Source organism: Lipotes vexillifer, unplaced genomic scaffold, assembly GCF_000442215.2.
Source record: "Lipotes vexillifer unplaced genomic scaffold, Lipotes_vexillifer_v1.1 scaffold208, whole genome shotgun sequence".
Lineage (NCBI taxonomy): Eukaryota > Metazoa > Chordata > Mammalia > Artiodactyla > Lipotidae > Lipotes > Lipotes vexillifer.
In genome coordinates this window covers 1585333-1590921 of record NW_006785067.1, presented here as the reverse complement: position 1 = coordinate 1590921, position 5589 = coordinate 1585333, and the positions used below count along the sequence as shown (strand labels likewise).

General features: G+C 36.6%; 1 pseudogene; it reads right to left on the bottom strand.

Annotated features, from left to right (window-relative positions):
• Positions 1-511: 511 nt before the first annotated feature.
• On the bottom strand, positions 512-1123 carry LOC103087014 (ADP-ribosylation factor-like protein 6-interacting protein 1; annotated as a pseudogene).
• Between the last annotated feature and the right edge of the window lie 4466 nt (positions 1124-5589).

Below are 5589 nucleotides of genomic sequence, written 5' to 3'. Positions count from 1 at the left end.
TATCGAAACAAAATGAGGAATGAATCTTAATTGGTCTCTTCATCAGAAGTGGTAAACTTGGTTTCTATATTCATGAAACCAGACTGTTGTTTAAGCAGACTGTGGAAGCAGACAGTAGAACCAGCTTCCTGTAGTCACAGAACATGATCTTGTATCCAGCTAAAGCAAAGATCAACTTGAACAGTTATCCCAAGCCACTGTTAACTGTACTAAAGGATGAAGTTCACCATTATATTATTTTAAAAGTAAGAGTTCAATTAACCCTGGGTGAGAAAAACCAAAACAAGTGGTAATGATGAATGAGTTGTCCATATAAGGCCAGCTGATGAGAACACATCCATGAAGACACTGGGCTTAAAGCCTTACTTGGCAAGTCAGAATTTCTACTAAGGGCAGAATGAGGGACAGCAAAGAGCTATATCTGTAACATTTTTGTATCCAGAGAGCATAACAGACACTGTCCCCAAGGACAATGTATACACTATTAATCACACTGAATAAAGAAGATGTATTATTCATTTTTCTTTTCTTTTTGTTTGAGAAGCTTGTTTATCTCTCTTTTGGCCATTCCAATGTACTTCAAAATGATTCCATGTTGGTTTAGTCCAGGAAGCAAGAGTAAGAAAGTCACTATCAGGTAGGAGAGAAGGAGGTTGTGGACTTGCTGTCCCACCCAAACAACCACAGCAAGAGAAATGATCATGGTCATGAAGTACATTTTAGGCTTTTCTTTCTTTAGCATAAGGAGGTGTTTCTACCAGCCCACAGCTCTGTGTCCAGTTTTTACTAGATTGCTGCAAATTTCAAGGACTCTCTGCTGTTGCTCAGTGGTCCATTTATTGGAGCCAAAAATTCTAGGTGCCAGAATGGGAACAAGGTAGTCAGCCAAGCACAAAAACATAACAAAACAGGAAACACCTGACAGAATGGATGGATCTAGATAGTAGATAGTCAGAAACACCAAAGAAACCATACCCATGATGGCAGGTGGAAACCAGGCTCTTCCCTATTGGAGGACTTCATCTGCCATCAGCATAACTTCTCCCCATCTTTGCAGCTACTCTTCCAGACTTGCAGTCTCTGCAGCCAGCAGGCTGGTGCTGCGAGAATCTCCTTCCACCATCGTTCCCATGGTGCCCCCTCAGCTAGTGCAAGACGCCCCCAAAACTGGCCTTCCTCAGAGCCACTCATGACAACCCTCATAAAAGGATATCTTAATTAAAATAAAATGATTAAAGAAATGTACTACTGTACACTAAAGTAGTGACAATACAATCAACCAGAATAAAAAAAAAATAGAAAGCTCAGAAACATACATACAAATATTTAAATGTTTTATAAATAAAATTATTCTAATTTTAAATCAAACGATATCTTTTTAGTTACTGATTTGTTGAAAGAAAAAAATTAATGGTTAAAATGAAAGGAAATAGGGGCTTCCTTGGTGGCACAGTGGTTAAGAATCCACCTGCCAATGCAGGGGACAGGGTTCGAGCCCTGGTCTGGGAAGATCCCACATGCTGCAGAGCAACTAAGCCCGTGCGCCACAACTATTGAGCCTGTGTTCTAGAGCCCGAGAGCCACAACTACTGAGCTCATGCACCTAGACACTGTGCTCCACAACAAGAGAAGGCACCGTGATGAGAAGCCTGTGCACTGCAAGGAAGAGTAACCCCCGCTCACTGCAACTAGAGAAAGCCCGTGCACAGCAATGAAGACCCAATGCAGCCCAAAACAAATAAATTTATTAAAAAAAAATTAAAGGAAACAAAAAAACAAAAATAACCTAAAAACATACAGGTAAACTTTTATATAATTTTAAAATATGATCAACTCTTTTTGAAAAAAGCATAGTTAGTGTATAAGAATTGATTGGTAGATAGCATTTTATACACAGAGTTCTTAGAAACAAATAAAACATGAGTATCTCAGGGCAAATGGAGCAAAAGATATAAACCAGCGAGTCACAGAGTTTGATACACTTATGACTAGTTAAACTATAAAAAAATTAAATCTCTGTATTAATAAATTTTTAATTAAATGTAATACCATTATTTTATACATCAAAGAGATTTTTGATATTGAGTTAAACACATGAGAGTTGAATTGTATATTATAATTAGACTTAAAGCTCAGCTTCACTTTACTAATTTGATGATTTTGAGTAAATTATTTTAATTTTCTATGCCTTTTTCCTCATTTGGAAAATTCAGTTTTGTGCCCCTACTTCACAGGTTTGTTGCAAGAATCAAATGAGCTTGCTCTGTAAAACTCTTGGTCTGATGCATGGCACATAGAAGACACTAAAAAGTATTAGATTTAATCAAACCCTCAAACATAGAGGATATATTATATAAACTAATTCACTTTCGTAATGGAATACTGTACAAATTTTAAAAAATCATGTTGGCATGGAAAAATGTTCATTATCTATTGACAAGTGAAAAAATGCTCAAACCATAAATACAGATTTTTTTTTTTTTTTGGCTATAACAGTAGCTAGTACTAGACTAGCTTTCCCAATCAAGACTATAACTGATGAAACAGTTTCATCAGATATTTAAACAATATCTGTTTCTAGATACTGCAACAACAGAACAAAACTATATTTCTCAAAGAAAGAGAAACTTATGATTTGATCCTATGATCACCCAGACCTCACCAGGGAACAATTTCTTGACCATAAGCACAAAAACCTAGGGTCCACGCAGAGCCCTACAAGTTAGGAGTAGATGAAGCACTGGACAGACCTCTAGATGGCAGAGATCTATGAAGACAGAGACATGAGGAAATTGTGCGAGGCTTTTCTGTGAATCCTTGGCTAAGGGCAGGCAAAACTACATAAGACATAGCAAAGAGTGGCTGTGGTAGGCTTGTAACAGAATAGCACAGAGGCAATATAGATTAAATAGTGCTGGGGACAAGGCAGGTCAGGCACATGCAAAGTGGAGACATTTTTAACATCCTAGCAAACTGAAAAATCTGGGCACCAGCACAGAAATCAGAAAGGCTATGAATTAACAGTAAGGGCCATTCCTTAAAGTAAAGCCTATTCTACTTCTTCTCTAACAGAGTCTAAATTTGAATCCTGGCAAGATCTTCTGGGAAGACAGATTTGGAAGGTCGAGTTCCTCTAAATAAGAGGGGTTTGAGAAAATTCAGATTTCTGCAGAACTGCTCATAAAACAAGATCAAGATGATCAGCCAGTTATTAGAAATAACCACAGGAACAAAAATCAAAATCCTTCAGAGGAAGAAAATACAACTAAAATCTCTATATCATCTACAAAATCCAAGGCAAATCAATAACTATATGCAAAGAAATAGAAAAATGTGACCTAGAGACAAGAAAAAATATTCCAGAGTAATATTAAAATGGTCCAAATGTTGGACTTAGAGGAAACTTTTTAAAAAAGCTATTATAAATATATTTAAAGAAATAGGGGAAAATATAGTCAGAGAATTAGTGAGGGAATAGGTAGGGAATACCAGCAGAGAAATGAAAACCATAAAACAAGAGTCGAAAGGAAATTTTAAAACTGAAAACTATTATAAAAGAGATGAAATAAATTCACTGAAAGTGCTTGACAGGTGATTGGAGAGGCATATTAAAGAGTCTCTGAACTCTACAAAAGATCAATAGAAATAATGCAATCTAAAAAAGAAAAGAAATTGAGGAAAAATGAACAAGTAATTCAGGTACAAAAACAAATGATTAAAATACATGTTTTTAAAAAGCCTCAGGAGAAAAAAGTGAAGAAATGAAGAAAACAGTGTTCCAATAAATAATGGCCAAAATTTTCCCACATTTGATGAAAAATTGACTTAGAGATTCAAGCCCTCAGCAAACCTCAAAATGGTTAAGTACAAAGAAAACCATACTTTGGTAATTCTTATTAAAACTGCTGAAAACCAAAGCTAAAAAAGTCACCTTAAAAAAATTCGATAGCTTGACAATCTACAGATTCAGTGCAATCCCTATCAAGCTACCAATGGCATTTTTCACAGAACTACAACAAAAAATTTTACAATTTGTACAGAAACACAAAAGACCCCAAAAGCCAAAGCAATCTTGAGAAAGAAAAATGGAGCTGGAGGAATCAGCTCCCTGACTTCAGACTATACTACAAAGCTACAGTAATCAAGACAATATGGTACTGGCACTAAAACAGAAGTATAAATAAATGGAACAGGATAGACAGCCCAGAGATAAACCCATGCACATATGGTCACCTTATCTTTGACAAAGGAGGCAAGGATATAAAATGGAAAAAAGACAACCTCTTCAATAAGTGGTTCTGGGAAACTGGACAGCTACATGTAAAAGAATGAAATTGGAACACTCCCTAATACCATACACAAAAATAAACTCAAAATGGATTAAAGACCTAAATTTAAGGCCAGACACTATAAAACTCTTAAAGGAAAACATAGGCAGAGCACTCTATGACGTAAATCAAAGCAAGATCCTTTTCGACCCACCTCTAGAGAAATGGAAAGAAAAACAAAAATAAACAAATGGGACCTAATGAAACTTAAAAGCTTTTGCACAGCAAATGAAACCATAAACAAGATGAAAAGACAACCTTCAGAATGGGAGAAAATATTTGCAAACGAAGCAACTGACAAAGGATTAATCTCTAAAATATACAAAGAGCTCATGCAGCTCAATATCAAAAAGACAAACAACCCAATCCAAAAATAGGCAGAAGACCTAAATAGACATTTCTCCAAAGAAGATATATAGATTGCCAACAAACACATGAAAGGATGCTCAACATCACTAATCATTAGAGAAATGCAAATCAAAACCACAATGAGGTATCACCTCACACAGGTCAGAATGGCCATCATCAAAAAATCTACAAACAATAAATGCTGGAGAGGGGGGGAGAAGAGGGAACCCTCTTGCACTGTTGGTGGGAATGTAAATTGATACAGCCACTATGGAGAACAGTACTGAGGTTCCTTAAAAACTAAAAATAGAACTACCATATGACCCAGAAATCCCACTACTGGGTATATACCCTGATAAAACCATAATTCAAAGAGTCATGTACCACATTGTTCATTGCAGCTCTATTTACAATAGCCAGGACATGGAAGCAACCTAAGTGTCCATCGACAGATGAATGGATAAATAAGATGTGGCCCACATATACAATGGAATATTACTCAGCCATAAAAAGAAACAAAACTGAGTTATCTGCAGTGAGGTGGATGGACCTAGAGTCTGTCATACAGAGTGAAGTAAGTCAGAAAGAGAAAAACAAATACCGTATGTTAACACATATATATGGAATCTAAAAAAAAAGAGGTCCTGATGAACCTAGGGGCAGGACAGGCATAAAGACACAGAGGTAGACAATGGACTTGACACAGGAACAGGGAAGGGTAAGCTGGGACGAAATGAAAGAGTAGTATTGACATATATACACTACCAAATGTAAAATAGATAGCTAGTGGGAAGCAGCCACATAGCACAAGTAGATCAGCTCAGTGCTTTGTGACCACCTAGAGGGGTGGGATAGGGAGGGTGGGAAGAAGATGCAAGAGGGAGGGGATATGGTGATATATGTATACATACAG